The following is an 18,017-nucleotide window of genomic DNA, read 5'->3' as shown; positions in this document are numbered from 1 at the left end:
TTTCATCCAAAGCAAATTTCACCAGTTTATTAAAGAGCGAAGCTTTTGGTCAAAAAAAAAATCAGAGCTCTCAAACGATCTCCAAATGCAGCACTTAAATATCGACTGGGGGAGGCTGTTACACTCAGAGACTGACAACCTGTACCAAACCTCTTTGTGATTGTACAGTGTGACATCTGCTACACGTCTTCCTGTTTTTTCTTTTCTGTGTAAATGTGCCTGTCCTCTATTAATCCCGCCGTTGGCCAGGGGTTCGGCTCCATCACCTTTCCTAGTTTTCCCCTCATTGGCTCCAAGTGTTTTCTCTGTTTATTTGATGGCTTCTGGAGAACCTCGCCTGCCACTAGCTCACAGTAAACGAGGCTCTACAAAATAAAGATTGATTGAAAGATTGAATCACCTATGTCGGTTCAAACAAGGCTATGGTGGAATAAAACATGCAAAGGTGAAAAGTAAGAATATATAAAGATAAGTACAACAGTGAAGTTATTTCTAACCAGTTTTCACACGTTTTTAATACGGCATGTAGATAACTCCTACAGAGAATCCATCAACATCTAACTTGCAATATACGGTATTCACAGAGCTGACACATAAACTTACAGTATGTTTATATATGTGCGAAAAGGCTTGAAAGATTTATGTTTTCCCATTCCATTGATTCCCTCTTATGATGGGAGTAATAATATGATTAGGATGATATTTGCGTTTTACACAAACTGCCAGACATCATTGGCCTTTTATTTTCCACCCACTCCTTATTTTATCTTTCATCATAAGGCGGATGGTGTGAGTTTCAGCTGCTACTCAACCCGTGAGGACCACCTCCCCCTTTTCCCTCTATTTAAGGGTCCCCAACACCCACAGCCTCTTCACCCCCATAATTTAGCAAATAATTGACAATGGCAATGAGATCTTTCGAAATGGTCTAAGAGTGAAGCAGTAACCAGGAAACAGAAATTTGTAACCAGCAGGATTTAGGTTTAAATCCCAGACTGTTGATCCCAGTCCACAATTTGGACATCAAAAACAAAAGGGATAAAAGACAGTGTTATGTTCCCAAAAGCCAACCCACATTCCAATAACCGGGCGCAACAACGGACAGCAACACAAATGCCACAAACAAAACAAGGAGTCAGAATCTACATACAGTAACAACAATATAATATTACGACCAAGAAGACAAAAAACAGAACACATTACCATGTGTAGGCTAACCGGATGATTCAGGCAGAAAACAGACCACAGCTAGGCTACTCCTCATCTAAAAGAAAGCACAGTTCTAAACCTCACTGCCAGGGCAAATTAAAAGGAGTGAGTCTTCCGGCAAACTTCTTCCTGCTCTGGCCTAACCATCTAAAAACGTATTAAAACAAATAAACTGCCTGACCACCTGCAACCTACAACAGAAAAGTACCAAAACAAAGCATAAACAGCATAAAACAGACAACAAATTGTGGTAGCGGCAAATTGTAACACATAAATAACGGAAATGTTAGAAAGGCGTCAGAGACAAACAGGATTCTCTCAAAAAGCCCCTTCACCCGAAGGTGTCTTCGGGCTTCATCCAGTTTACTTAATTGGACACAGGTGCGCATTGTCAAGCAATCAAGCCCCAATAAGCTCCACCTGCAAGAATAAAGACATGCACGCAGACTCACAGAGCAAGGGAACGTAACAGACAACGAAAGATAAACCATGGAATAGAGGTGGAGATTTGAAAGAGTGATGCTGGGAATGATGTAAAGCCATCAAATAGATGGATGGGGGGTGGGGGTGTGGGGGTAGACAGTCATTTATATCCCTAGGGGAAACCAAAGTAGCACTCTATAGGCATACTATCCAGGATTTTGTTTTTGCTGTTGAAAATATTATAAAATAACTATGCTGAGGCATATATATGATGCACTGGCAATCTCAGTCTTTACACACTCTACACACCAAATTCGTGCACCTTTTACCTGTATTTGTTGCAAAGCGTTGTTGCTAGTTAGCTGCTGCAATGGCAGATGCTAAGAAGCCTAGATACAGTGAAGCAAAAAGACAAGTTAACAGGGCTCGTTGAAAAACTAGAGTCATCCTTGGAATTAATTTTCTTCAGTGGCTTCAGCTGAAGTTCACCAAGGGGACAAAAAGTGACGCAGAGTTGGCCTGTTTTCTGTTGGACCTGTAAGTAACGTTACTCAGCTCGATGCCCGAGGTTGGGTTGCTTTTGTTTTGCATTCTGTTCTTCCATCAAGATTTCCTCCCCCCAGTGGGAACTGCTGTTAGTGTTTATAGTTGGAACTTAGCTAGCTCAGCAATTCACCAGCATTTAATCAATCAGTGGAAGTGAATTTGATTCAGCATGCAATGTACGTGCAGCCAACTTGACTAACAAAGCTAAAAAAAAGTTACTAGCATCTTTGAAAATTGCCATTTTGCATGTAGTGCTTGAGGGTGTGTCCTCAACAGAGGTGTGGGCGGGGTTGAGGACGGAGGATCAGACTCATTTGTTTGTAAACACAGAGTCTACAGGGCCACAAAATCCTTCATAGCATACCTTTAAGGTAACTGCACTGGGGTCATGTGAAAATTTCTCTCCGAACTCTTAGTTTCACAACTCCAGTAATGTCATATCTGGATGACAGGAATAAGACAAAGAACTTCAGCTCTCTCCAGTTCACTCTTCATCCTGAACACTATTACCCTGTCACCTTTCTCCTTTGGTTCTTCAAAAAAAAAACATTGCAGCGAAACACATGACCTGTCTTTTATAGCCAGTAAATTCAAACAGAAAATCATTCTTCTTCTTCTAGATGAATGACAAATTGCCTGGCTGATTGTCCTCTGCATGAAAGACTGCAACCGATGTCTTTCACTGAAAGAGGGAACGAAAGAAGGAAAATTAGAGAGTTCAGTTAAATCAGCCCTGCGATAGGCTTGGCCTGTTGTGTATATTTGGTAACAAAGGAGGAGAGAATGTTTTGATCCAAATGGAAACGGGCTGACACTCGCGTGAATAGCTACCCACGTCAAGCAGCTCCTTGGTAACCGACCATTAATGACGCAAACAAATTAGTTTAGTCTCTTACTGAGGAAAGAGCATTGTGCTGTAAGTCTGTGCCTGGCTGAGCTTAAATTTCCCTGTACACAACAATAGCGATATCTGGAGCATCAGCCTCAAACCAGTGAACGAACTGTCTGAGGATTAGGTGGTTATCAGAGATCTTCCTGCCTTGAATGTACAGTGGTGCACAATGACACACACACACACACACACACATATGCACACATATGCACACACACGTACACGCACACACACACACACACACATATGCACACACACGTACACATACACACACACACATATGCACACACACGTACACATGCACACCACACACACACACACACATATGCACACACACACACACACACGTACACATACACACACACACAAACACATGCACACCACACACACACATGCACACACACACATGCACACCACACACACACACACGAAGATGGAGGTTACCTTACAGATTTACTTTTTTGGCTTTGAAGGATAGAAGGAAAGCAATCTGTTTCCATTTGGGTAAAAACAAACCATTACTCTTTTTGAGATGAACAGACACCACAGACTGCTTTTTACTGCCCGATTTAAAATACTTTTCGTCCTTTTCTCGGTTTTTCAAATATTCAGTTTCAGGCTCATATACATACAGAGACACAAACACAGTCACACAAAACACACACACACACACACACACACACACCCTCACATACACCCAAAAAGCACACACCAACACACCCTCACACCGCTTGATTACGAAATGCCATATTTTAAATTAGATTGGTTTGGCTAATATAATTCTTGGAAAGTCGATTCTAGCCAACCTCTACAGCTGAATCAATTTCACCACAGACCTAAATTTGCAGGCAGCAGCACATGAATGCAATTTCACTCATCATTAAATAACTCGGGCATCGATTAATTCACTATTTACAGTGGTGATTGAAGTGCCAGGAGTCAGATTGGGAGAGACTGGGTCTCTGGGATGGATATTAATGAAACAGACGTTCTGATCCATCAGCACCCAAGATGGCCTTTCTTTGACTTTGGAACGAAACTTTCGGTTACAACACAACCTCGAAGGGGGGGGGGGGGAGAAGAAGGAGAACTGCTGGGTAACTCGCTGCGATATCTGACCTCTGAACTAGTGACTGCATTTGCTCCTGAGTCAACGTTATGGACAAATATTGATTGAATGCAAGCATGTATTGGTCGATTTGAATATGGCACAATTAAGTCAAAGGTACAAATTTACATTTCAGGGTGCAGTATATATCATAGGTGTGCAGAAAATCAGATGTGAGTGAATGTGAGTGCATGAGAGTCAATGTGAATGTGAGTGCATGTGAGAGAGTGAGTGCATGTGAGTGAATGTGAGAGAGTGTGAGTGCATGTGAGTGAATGTGAGTGCATGTGGGTGAATGTGAGTGAATGCTCAGTTGGCTCAGAACATGAGCGTTACAGGGGAAAACCATGGAAAACATCATCTTTTACCGATGGGATGCATGGAAAAATCTGCACTGCTGGCCAGCAGACTCACCTCTGGGATCTGTGGGGGGGGGGGGGGGGGGGGCAGAAATGAATCTCCAAAGGAAAGTCAATAAGCTGTCAACCAAGTGTCCAGCAGCGCCTCCGGTGGACAGCCCACTGACTGCACCTCAACCCTGGCTGTGTTCAATCAGCTGAATCTAACAGTCAATTCAATTTGGTTGATTGAGTAACTAAGGGGGCAGTTACTTTTTCACACGGGTGATCTGGGTGCATGCTAACGTTATTAATTTTAAAAAAATGAAATAAGTTTTCAAAAATGAGTTTTGTGTTTACTCCGGTTTCTTTATCTAATACTCTAAGACATTTTGCCTAAAGATCTGAGACCATTCAACCATTCATTGTGTATGCAATAGCAGAGGAATTCTGGTAGGGCTCCGATACTTTTGTGACAGCGCAGTATCTCCTTTTCTTCCCGAACACTGCTCGGCGAGCTCCGCAATCTTCAAAATTACACCGCGTTTGTGAAGAAAGAAATGACACTTTCGACGTCTAATTGCCAGGCATTGTAAAGGAACCGAAGCTGGCTGGATCCAGCGGTCGATGGCGTGCCTGTGCTCCACCCCTTCGGTGGCTCCACTTCTGACCGCCCTTCTCCCTCTGAGCCGCTATTGGCGAATTTCACACCTCTCTCCTGTATTTAAACTCCACTCCTCGTCTCCTGTTTGTTTTCTGGGCTGCTCGTTTTCGTGTCTGAGCGCGGCAGTCGGACAGCTCACGGCCCCGTTGTTTGACACCTTCATCAACAGTCCGATGAATCAGTCCACACTCCTCCTCGCCCCCCTTCTCCCTCCCTCTTTCCCGTTCCTTTTCTCTCTCTCTCTATCCGAGCAGAGCTCCACAACAAATCAATCCCCGGTTGCGTACGCGCGTGGCGATTTATCGTGCTGGTCGCGTCGGTACGTTCGGGCCGCTCGGCTGAAATTCGCCACGCGAGCGGTGTTCAAACGTGCCGACTTCTCCGGCCTCGGACCGCCGAAGGTCGTTAAGTCACGTTTCCCCCTTTCTGCGCGGACGCTTCCGCGCGAATCAAACGCACGCGCCTGGAGGCGAGACTTCACACCTCTGAGGAACCTGCGCATTTCGGAGAAAGCCGGGAATCTGAAACAGATCAATCCTCCCCCACGACAATTTACAGCCTCGGGGCCTGCAATTAAACGGCCGGGGCCAATCGATCGCCCGCACCTAAACGGACGAGGGCCGGGACGCAAGCAGTCTCGCCCCGCCGGCCCCGTCTCGCACCCTCAGCCATCGCCCCGGACCCCCCGCGGTCCTAATTCCCCGTCTCCGTCAATACCCTGCCACCGACCGCTGGAGCCACTGCCTTTTTACCTCACGGCTTCAAAACTCCATTTCCCAGCAGCCGCAAGCCGCTCACACGTTCACACGCATATAACGCTTGGTCCTGTAAGGCAGGGGTCACGGACCATGTTCCTGGAGATCTATCGTCCTGTAGGTTTTCATTTCAACCCTAATTGGGCACACCTGACTCTACTAATTAGCAGCCTAACAAGACCTCTAGCTGTTGAATGACATGTGTTTTTATTTAGGGTTGGAGTGAAACCCTACAGCAGGGATCAGCAACTCACGGTCCTCGAGGGCCGAGAACTGCTGGTTTTCCACCCTCCCTTTGCCTGGGAGTCAGGTGTGAAGACAGTCTGGCCAATCAGTAGCACTAATTACCCGGGAGAAAAGAAAACCAGGGCTGGATTTGGATTTGAGGGCCAGAGTTGATGATCCCTGACCTACAGGACAATAGATCTCCAGGAACAGGGTTGGTTGCCACTGCTTTATGGTGTGAGATCACACATACATGATTAGAATGTTTTTACCTGAATGCTGATGCAACAATCACTGTTGGTAACAGAAAGCCATGGGGCTCTAAAAGACTGACTTTAAAAAATAAACATTCTAAAAAACCTACTCTTATTCATTCATTCTTATTATTTATGTAAGGCCAAGTCTGCACACACAGCCTTTTTGTGTTTCCAAAAACTTCAGAGAGCAGGACATCAAGAAATTTATGCTGAAACAAACTGAATTTAAACTTTACTTCATAAAATTAAACTTAGAATTATGACTTCAATTGTGAGAAGAGAGAAAAAAAAAATTATAATTCATCATTCAAATACTACACACTTGATGTTTGCAAGTTTTGTCAAGCTCTGGGAATGTTTAAGAAACAGGTAAAATAAATTGGCCGAGTTTGTTTACAACACAGCTGACTTAGATCACATTTTCAATATAATTTTTTTTTTCATTTACTTATTTATTTATTTATTTATTTTTTTTTTTTAGGGGGGGTGCGATAGACAGATCAGTATACACCACAGGTCTTAAAATTCACGCATGAAGGTTTTTGATTTCAAGTTTTCAAAGGACGTTAGCTGTTTGGTACTTTTAATACATTTAAGGATCGCGCACACACACACACACACACACACACACAATCACACAGCCAGCAGGTGTTTGATGATCCGTAGGTGATGTTTGCATGCTGAGTAACTCCTGTTATTTCAAGCATAACCTGCCCTCAGGTGAATTTCAACTATGATGAGCAAAGGATGCTGGGATACAACCTAGAAAGAGGCCATCACTCTCTCTCTCTCTCTCTCTCTCTCTCTGTCTCTCCCTCTCTGTGTCTCTCATGGAACCAAATTGCAGCAATACATTTTAATAAGACCTTAATAAGACTTAACTGAAAATTGGGGAACAGCTCGTCTCCATGGCCCCAGGCTCCGCCTCTAAAAGGCTCTTGTGCTGAGTAAGAGGGGCGCAGGTAATGGTGCCAGGGTGAGTGTGAAGACTCTGGGGCCTTCAGACAGCGCGGACAAGAGGAGCCCACTGTGAGCGAGGGTTACGGAGGCTGGAATCAGTCCGTGCACCGACACTGATGAAGTCTCATTATTGATCGAGAGGAGATTAAGCTTTCGTCCGCACATCTAACCGGTCTGGGACCCAGCTCCGCTCCAAATCAACAACCCCTGATACATAATCGAGAGGCGATAACGAGGCTGTGTTCTCACTCTGATTCTGGAAACACCGGTCTGGCTCGTCAGTACCCATAAACCCCAGAAACCGGACATTCACACTGAAAAATTCAAACAAAAAAATACATCGAAACTCAGAAAATAAACTCAGTATTTCATTTTTGCGAAGCTCACTTGCTTTTCAGAAAGTTGTGATGTGTGTGGGTGTGTCCTGAGCAGGAGGTGTGAGCTACAGTTTACAGAGGGTCAGCCAATTACAGCTCTGCTGGACAGAGGGGGGTGGGGGGGGGGGGCACAGCGCTGGGGAGATAAGCTGACTAAATCCCGCCCCCCAGAGGAGGAGGAGGAGGACAGAAAAGAAGAGAAAAAAGGAGTGGAGGAATCAGGCCACAATCTGGAAGTGTCAGCTCTCAGCCTAGGAGAGGGGGTGACAGTGCCGCGAGAAAGACTGAAATTCCATTGTGACCCCAAGGGGTATAGAGGCCACAGTGTGTGTGTGTGTGTGTGTGTGTGTGCGTATGTGTGTGTGTGTGTATGCGTATGTGTGCGTATGTGTGTGTACATGTGCGCAACTGTGTGTGTGTGTGTGTGTGTGTGTGTGTGTGTGTGTGTGTATGTGTGCGTATGTGTGTGTACATGTGCGCAACTGTGTGTGTGTGTGTGTGTGTGTGTGTACATGTGCGCAACTGTGTGTGTGTGTGTGTGTGTCTGTGCATGCATACATGTGCACACATATGTGTATGTGTGTGTGTGCGGGCGCGGGTACATATATGCACCTGTGTGTGTGTGTGTGTGTAAGAGATACCACCTTCAAAAAAAAAAAAGAAATAGCACAGAGAAAACTCAAAGGGATGAAGAGAGAAAGAGAGAGAGAGGGAGGGGGTCCCTCGGTATTACATGAAAAAAATTCTAATCTCGGCAGTAAACCTTGCACACAGAGACGCAGAGAGCAAAGGGCAGTACAGTGCGACTCCCTGAATAACACAGAGCCGAAATCACATTAGACCCGGTGCAGCGGGCAAGCCTGTCTGAGCGCTAAGCTAACTAAAGAGCAGCCATATTCACCGGGTCTTAAACAAGCAGCCTTCTCATACCATCACCAGGGGCTCACACACACTAAACGGGCTCTTTCTTCTTTATAATGCCTTTCTTCAATTGTGAGTTTTAGGTTTAAGCCCCAAGTCCTGCCAGGTGCGTTCTGTCGGTGCGTAGCATCCTTCCTAATGGTTTTGCTGAGAACCTTCCGGATAAGGTTAACTCCTGGGGGTGTCTGTCCTTTCCACGTAGGGCAGGTAGGACTAAGTTAAGCCTGAAAGGAGGGGTGGCGAACTCCAACTCCTAATTAAGTGTCCGAGACAATGTGCTGCTCTCAAAGTGTGGTCAAAGTGCAGACTGTCAGCTTTCATTTGAGGGTATTTACATCCATATGGGATGAACCGTGCATGAATTGCAGCCATTTTCAGGCACACCTCCAAAATTTTGTAATCAAACAATTCACGTGTGATTAAAGTGAAGATTCTCAGCTTTTATTAGAAGGTATTTTTTATTCACTGTGGTTTCACCATGTAGAAACAGCTGCACTTTTTATACACGGAACCTCCATTTTAGGGCATCATAATGTTTGGGGCAAATGGCTTCACTGGTGTTTCTGATCAGTCAGGTGTGCTCAATAGCATCCATAGTGTTGGGAAAAGAGAGCTTTCAGTATCTAGTCTTGATTGCATGCTTTTTATTGCCTTTGGAGTTTGTTAACATGCGGACCAGAATGCCAATGAAAGTCAAGGAAGTCATAATGAGGCTGATAAATATGAAGAAAAAAAAAAACAGTCAGAGACATAGGCCAAGCCTTAGGGGTGTTTGGAACATCATTAAGAAGAAAGAGAGCACTGGAGAACTCAGTAATCACAAAGGGCCTGGTAGGCCAAGGATGGTGGATGACCAAATAATTCTCACCATAATGAAGAAAAACCTCTGAACACCTCTCTGTAAGATCAGAAACACTCTTCAGGAGGCAGGAGTGGGTGTGTCAGTGACCACTGTCTGCAGAAGACTTCACACATAGAACTACAGAGGCTACACTGGAAGATGCAAACCACTAGTTAGCCGCAAAAACAGGATAGGGAGATTACAGTTTGCTAAGAAGTACCTAAAAGAACCTTTTGGAAAAAAGTCTTGCAGACAGATGAGACCAAGATTCACTAGTATCAGAGTGATGGTAAACAGCAGAGTGTGGAGGCCAAAAGGAACTGCCAAAGATCCAAAGCATACCATCTTGAAATGTGGTGGTGGGGGTGTTATGGTTTGGCTATGTATGGCTGCCACAAGTACTGGCTCACTCGTCTTTATTGATGAAGTAACTGCTGATAGCAGCAGCAGAATAAATTCTGAAGTGTACAGAAGCATCTTATCTGAGTTAAAGTTCAAGCAAATGCCTCCAAACGCAATGGACAGCACTTAAACATACAGCAAGACAATGACCCCCAAACATACTGCCAAAGCAACAAAGGAGTCATTCAAAACCAAAAGCGGGAAAATCCTTCACAGGCCAAGTCAGTCTCCCAATCTGAATACAATTTAATATGTGTTTCATATGCTGAAGAGAAAACCTAAGGCTACTAGCCCCCAAAACAAACAGGAGCTGAATATGGCTGCAGTACTGGTCTGGTAGAGCATCACCAGAGAAGATACTCAGCACCTGGTGATGTCTATGGGTCACAGAATTCAAGCAGTCATTTCAAATGATATGCAACAAAATACTAAACATGTCTGCTTTCATTTACATAATATTAATATGTCCCAAACAATTTCATTCCATGATATGGTGTAGCTATGAAGAGAAAGTTCTGTAATTCCTATATGGTGAAAACCAAAATCTATCAAAATACCTTTTAATAAAAGCTGAGAATCTGAACTTTAACCACATGTGAATTGTTTGATTAAAAATCTAAAATTGTGGAGTACAGAGCCAAATCAAGAATGTAATAATCATAATAATATTGACACACACACATTATGCTGTATATATACAGTATACCCACAGTAAAGAGTTACTGGCCTGCGTGGGATTTCCCCAGTGCGCTCCATATCAGAGTGTTACCCCACAGAGCAGGCCCAGCAGGGGAGAAACAGAGAGACATGCTCTTTACAACCAGCATAAATATCTCCTCCTCAATCTCCTCGTATTTATTCACTTACAAGTTTATGACACCAATTAATATGGCTGTTAAAACCAGAAAGTGGAAGTGGTAGTGGGGGGGGGGGGGGGGCTGTCCACTCAGAGGGGGGGTTTATTTTCCTCAGATCCGCCTGCTTTGATAGCAGCGGGTGGGAGAGTCTGGTTTAAGGGCCCCTAAAGGGGGGTCCGTGTGATCCTGCAGGACCCCGGCAGAGAGGGCCCCAACCCTGAGCTCAGCTGGAGATCTCTGGCCCCCTAGTGGGGAGGGGGGGGGGGGGGGGGGATTCTGATGAATCTGCTCATCAAAGGGCCTTTTGAAAGTGGTCAGATGCGGACGGGAAATGCAACAGCTGGAACCAACAGCACTTAGAGATGACACGTCGTTCTGTCCCCTGGTCCGTCCCCTAATCTGTCCCCCGGTCCGTCCCCTAATCTGTCCCCCGGTCCGTCCCCTAATCTGTCCCCCGATACGTCCCCAAATCCGTCCCCTGGTCTGTCCCCAAGATGCAAGAGCCTGAGAGAGAGTGAAGTAAGTTCCCTCATGACTAACCTGTGACCATGCATTACAATACTCTGATTGTCTAATGTATCTGTGAGCACAGAGCCAATACTCTGACTGTGTAATGAATCCGTGAACACAGACCCCATACTCTGACTGTGTAATGTATCTGTGAGCACAGACCCCGTACTCTGACCGTGTAATGTATCTGTGAGCAGAGCCCATACTCTGACTGCATAATGTATCTGTGAGCACCGAGCCCATACTCTGACTGTGTAATGTATCTGTGAGCACTGAATCAATACTCTGACTGTGTAATGTATCTGTGAGCACTGAATCAATACTCTGACTGTGTAATGTATCTGTGAGCACTGAATCAATACTCTGACTGTGTAATGTATCTGTGAGCACTGAATCAATACTCTGACTGTGTGATGTATCTGTGAGTACCGAGTCAATACTCTGACTGTGTAATGTATCTGTGAGCACTGAATCAATACTCTGACTGTGTAATGTATCTGTGAGCACAGAGCCCATACTCTGACTGTGTAATGTATCTGTGAGCACTGAATCAATACTCTGACTGTGTGATGTATCTGTGAGTACCGAGTCAATACTCTGACTGTGTAATGTATCTGTGAGCACTGAATCAATACTCTGACTGTGTGATGTATCTGTGAGCACAGAGCCCATACTCTGACTGTGTAATGTATCTGTGAGCACAGAGCCCATACTCTGACTGTGTAATGTATCTGTGAGTACCGAGTCAATACTGTGATTGCCTAATGTACCACATGAGCACCAAAGGCCACAGTTTGAAATCAGGAGTTGATTAGTAATGTCTGGGGCAGCTGGCTGGAATTTGCTGCTAGTTTAATCTGATTTAATCCTGAGTTCACATCCGTCAGTTCAGTAGGTGAAGCACTGCTGTTATATCCTGAGCAAGGTAAAAGGTAAATGGTAAATGGACTGCATTTATATAGCGCTTTTATCCAAAGTGCTTTACACACTTTGTCGCTCCCTAAGGTCATTCACCTGAATGCATTTTATACACATCCAGAGATATAACTGCATTTTATACACATCCAGCTATATAAATGCATTTTATACACATCCAGCTATATAAATGCAATATAAAAGCTATGTAGGCTACTCTACACGTCAGTTTCTCGTAAATGCCTACAATGCACTACTAAACTCACCTTTATAAAAAAAAATTTTTTTAATCTTTGGGAAATTTGGGATAAGGCTTCGGGCCTTACTAATGTGACAATGTACCAAGGAGCTCAGTGTGTACCTTACTCTTGCAGTGCGCAAGAGATGCCATTATCAGTCAAAGTCCAAAGTTCAAAAGGTGAGGTGAGAAAGGTCAGAGGACTCAAAGAGCTATCCACAGCGGCACTGCCAGGAAGTCAGCAACCTGTTCTCAAAATGCCATGGAATCAAAATTCCTTAAACCCTCAAAACATCAACCCTGAGAAATCGCCAGCGGCATTTTTTTCAAGGGAATGTGAAATGGAACAATGCGGTACAGCATCTCCCCCAGAGGAGAAACCGAATGTTTCGATGTGCAGGAGGGCCGAAATTCAGCACAGACATTTACTTCAGACCAAAGTAGGTATTCACTCAGGACCAGTTCATATCTGCTCTCTTTCCTCACTGTGGGAGACTTTATGATTTGCTGGAGGAAAAAAAAAAAAGACTTCAAAGGAAAACCAAGTTAATCCACAAGCCCATTACAAACTATTGGCTTAAAAGCTTGAAAAATAAATCAATATAATCACTTACGAAGACAAAAGTATTTTGCTTTCCATACTCCAGTGCACTGCAGAAAAAAAATACTAACATAAGAATAAGCACTAATTAATTAGCAGTTAGCGCCTCGTTGTTGTAATAATGTAATGGAATTAGCTCCAGTCAGTGCCTTTGAAAAATGAGTGCGATACACTATATTTGCGCTCATCCTTGGCAATATATAGACAGCTTGGCAATTCACATTCAAAACATTTACTTGGCGAGATATTCAGTGAGAAATTCAACCATCTTAGAGAGCAGTGAACCAGCAATTCTTCCTAACGCCATAACATCAATGTGTGGAATGGCCTGCCATGCAGTAGAGGCAGAAACTCTGGGAATTCTCAAGACCAGGCTTGATACGGTGTTAGATACTATCGAGTCTGTAGGTAATCAGAGCCCTAATTTAGTCAGGAAAATGGAGAGTATTGTTGGGCTGAATGGCCTGTTCTCGTCGTTATGTTAAGTTATGTTATTGTAGCATTTGGTCTGCTGGAGAGGCGGATTGGTCTCGGCTGCGCTGGCTGGTGGAGAGAGCACACCCACCTGGGCTGCGTTAGCTAATCAGCCCAGGTGCTTAAAGGTGTGCTGCTCTCCACAGTTTGGGAGCGCATTTATTTATTTGAGTTGCGTTTAATTTCAGTTTTGTTTCTTTTAACAAGATGGGGAACAGTGAACCACCACTGAAATGTCGGGTGAGCTGGTCTGCTGGAAACTGAAATAGCTGTCGCTCTGTTTCACTTTCTTTTGTCTTTGGTATTTTAGCCTGTTGTTTTGGTTTATTGTTTTTGCCTGGAGCCCATAAGGGGGAAGGGTGAAGGTGTCTGCTCATTTGATTTCATGTTTGTGTGGGTGCGCTCTCTCTCTCTCCATGAGGCAACCAACGGTGTTCCCCGGCACTGCCACACTTCCTTCCCAGGCGTGTCACGCTGGCGTGTGAGATTTTGGTGCCAAAACCCGGGAGGGAGCGGTCTTGGCGTAAACCGAACTAGCCTTTGGCTGAATTCTCAGGTTGGTGGTGTGTGGCACTTGGTCCACCGGAGACGCGGATTGGCCTCGGCTGCGCCGGCTGGTGGAGAGAGCACACGCACCTGGGCTGCGTTGGCTAATCAGCTCAGGTGCTTAAAGGTGTGCTGCTCTCCACAGTTCGGGGTAGAGATCGGGAGCTCACACTGAGAGCACGGTCATCGTTTTAGTTTTGTTTTATTTTGGAGCTTGGTTCAAGCTAGAAGGAAAAGAAAAAGGAAGTAATCCTCAGCTGGGATGCTGGAGGAGCTGGAGCTTGCCGGGAAGAAAAACTTGTCTTTGGTATTTTAGCCTGTTTTTTTAGTTTATTGTTTTTGCCTGGAGCCCGTAAGGGGGAAGGTGTCTGCTCATTTGATTTCATGTTTTTGTGGGTGCGCTCTCTCTCTCTCCATGCGGCAACCAACGATGTTCCCCAGCACTGCCACATCTCCCTCCCAGGGGTGTCTGGCATGTGACAGTTATGTTATAACAACTATATCATAACATAACACAAAGCACCCCTTGCTTATAAAGTTAGGCCTGCTGAAAACCATGTTAACATAGTCATGCAGCCTTCACAGTAATAATAATAATAATAATAATAATAATTTACAATACATGATACATACATACATACAAACATACAATGAATCATACAATTCAGAGAAGAAAAAAAAAACAGAAAATGGAGTGCAGTACTGCTAGTGTAGAGACTTTGCACTTAGAGACTGTGTTGCAGATGTTATAACGGCTTATAATGCTTTATGATAGATAAACTAAGACTGACTGCAAGCAAGGGCCATTTTCCTTAGGCCCTGCTTAGGTATGGGAAGTGATTGGCACTTTTTTTCTTACTGGAAAAAATCCATCAAAACTTCCCAAATCCTTCAAAAAAAAAAAACATTAAAAATGTAAAGACTAAAAACAAAACAAAAACAGAAGTCGTTTAAAAAAAAAAAAACATTCTTATTTCCATTTTATCTTCAAAAGATAATGTAAAATTACAAGTGGGTTTTTTTGTATTTTTTTAATCCACTCACGTTGCAAATCGAATGAATAAAAACACAAATAAAAAGTTAAATGTGTACTTCTAAAGTCCCAGAGGGACAAAACTAAGATACTGCTTGTAAGTTCTGGCTTCTTAGTAAAGTGTTTTTTAGTACTTCAGGAAAAGTGCAGCCTTTGAACATAATTATTAGCTTGGACAATAACCAGCATAAAAAATAACTCCTTATTACACAGTAATACTCTGAGGGTCTTCTTGATACATTCTGGAAGGACAAGTGTGCTGACTTGGAAAAATGTCATAAAAGAACTGGTGAATTAAGTGTGCATGCAGGAACAAACAACAGAACCATGCTCTCACCATGCGCCAAAGCCTGTTTTCTGAATTGGTTTTAACCACCAAAAACCGATGAGTATTTTGATATTTGCTCCAATTATTACGTTAAAGAAATGTCATTATAATCCAAAGAGTCGTATCACCACTGACTGGCTCAGGTGGTAGATATTTGCTCCAATTGCTACGATAAAAAAATGTCATTATAATCCAAAGAGTCCTACCACCACTGACTGGCCCAGATGGCTGTTTCCATGGAAACCAGAAATGGGATTAAAATGAAGTGGAGGGTCCACTCGGGTAAGTATAAAAACGTAGCAATTTAAACAAAAAAAAAAAGGCATGCACCACTTGGCAAGCTAATAAAATGTCACTGAAAGAATTTTAATTATCTGCATCGCTTTTACAATTGATTTTTTCTATTATAATGTGTAATGAAGTGTGTCGCTTTTCGCCCGCTTGACATTTGCACGACAGGAAACTGAGCGAAGCCTTCTTCCCACAACTGCCGACCGGAAACCGGACGCGAGCTCCGGAAACAAGAGTCGCAGACGCTCAACAGTTGAGCGTTCGAAGCGAAACAAGTACGAAACTGCCTGAGCATGCACAGCCAAACAAAAGACAAACAAAAAAAAACTAAACAAAACAAAACAAAACAGAAAAAAAAGCTATTCCATTTGAGCAGCCTGGCACTTTAGCCTCATCTTTATGTACAGGCGAGTGAAACAGGGGCCATGGGCCATTCTACCCTTGTACCCATGAGCATCTGCCAAGTTCCTAAATGTAATATAACGAAAGGAAAGCATGTCATTGTGGGTATATGAAACGGCAGAGTCTGCTGCATTCATTTACATGCTGTTGCTTCATAAGGTCACAGAACATTAATTCCTAAAACAATATGCTTCAAGCTCAAAATGGCAGCATTGAACGACTTGCTCCACATCCAGAAAAAAATGTTTTTAGTTGAAAAAAGGGTGGATGTTCCAACTGACTGAACACTGATTTCAGAATCATGCCAAGCAGACATCTGGATCATATTCAGCAGCTGGAGTCGTGTACGGTGCAGGATACCAACGGCAGTCCAGATATACATGACAGACAGACAGACAGACAGACAGACAGACAGACAGACAGACAGACAGACAGACAGACAGACAGACAGATAGATAGATAGATAGATAGATAGATAGATAGATAGATAGATAGATAGATAGATAGATAGATAGATAGATAGATAGATAGATAGATAGATCCCTTCTCTTTATGCTAGCCTCTGCTTTCTAGCTGTCCGAATAAAACAAGAAATACCGAAGGGGTGTGAACTGTCCTGCCCTCTTTTAAAACAAACAAATAAATAAATAAATAAATAAATAAAAACATAAACAGATAAAAAGAAAAGCAGGAGCAGGAGAAAGAGTGACTGAATGAAAGCTAGTGCAGAGCTCTGTCTTATTCATCACTCAGGTGCCACATGCGGTATTTGGACAAGGCATCAACGTCTTCGCTTTGTGAGCAGATAAACATTCAGATGAACCACCTCCTTCCTCTCATTGTTGCATTCGCTTCACCGTACTCAGAGTTGCCTTGGATGGGAGAGGCTGTGGAGTGAATGCACTGCACTGTAATGGAGACCGGCTTTGTCCTACCTGCTGGTGTCTTGCTTACCCGGCAATTAAATGATTCACAAGTGTTTACCTTTTTATTATAGAGAATAAGAGGAGAGGCACACAAGAGTTATTGCTTTTCATTAGGGACACCAGCGCCTGCCGAGAGCTGGGTGAACTGAGAGCAATTCTTTAATAATGGCTTCTCTCAGAGCTGAGGTACAGCCTTCAACTCTTATAAAGTTTTCAATCAAAAATCTCTTATTGTGATTAATTGCATTCCAGCTTGTTCCAGACAACAGTTACTGCAACTTCAGTTAGGCTTGTATTAATTTGTTAGCTTTGGTGCACTTGTCTCAATGTTGGTGGGAAACAAACAATTGCCTTTGAGAACAATACATTAAATTACATTACGTTTATTTAGCAGACACTTTTATCCAAAGCGATGTACAAAAGTGCATATCATGGTCATTGGACAACTACAAACCACAGATTCAATAAGGTACAATACTCATTTCGTGCAGCAATGTATAGCAAAGAACACAGCTCAGTTCACGCAGGGAACATTATTCTGACCTAACCATGTCAGGCCAAACTAGGAAGAAGGACGAGCTACAATATTAGGACAAATACAAATTACAAAAAATGCTGGAATGGAGGTACATGTAACATGAGTGTCATGAAAGGGGGGGATTTAAAGTGAAATGAGAACTGTGTCCTTTTCATTAAAAAATCAGTCTAGCTATTTGCTTGTGTATGGGGAGCTAACATTTGATTGGATGCTGTTGAAAGGAAGCAGCCAATGATAAGGACTATGATACACAATGCATATATGAATCATATAACACTCTTCCTGGGGTTCTATCAAATCTGTTGATCAATCTTCCCAGATGTTTCGAATCTAGGCCGAGAGGCAGGACTACACCCTGGACAGGTCGCCAATCCATCACAGGCATTCCAGTTAAATAAGAATGAAAATCAGGAAATACCACACATGCAAATAACAACAAT

The 18,017-nt window shown here is 43.4% G+C and overlaps 1 protein-coding gene across 1 annotated transcript in view; it reads right to left on the bottom strand.

Moving 5' to 3' along the window:
- Nucleotides 1-18,017, bottom strand: part of si:dkey-112m2.1 (transmembrane protein 132D) — a 147,142-nt gene that overhangs the window by 69,881 nt on the left and 59,244 nt on the right. The gene's annotated exons all lie outside the window — the stretch shown is intronic.

Source organism: Anguilla anguilla, chromosome 14, assembly GCF_013347855.1.
Source record: "Anguilla anguilla isolate fAngAng1 chromosome 14, fAngAng1.pri, whole genome shotgun sequence".
NCBI lineage: Eukaryota > Metazoa > Chordata > Actinopteri > Anguilliformes > Anguillidae > Anguilla > Anguilla anguilla.
Note: the sequence above shows the minus strand (reverse complement) of the source record. Positions and strands in the feature narration are given on the sequence as shown.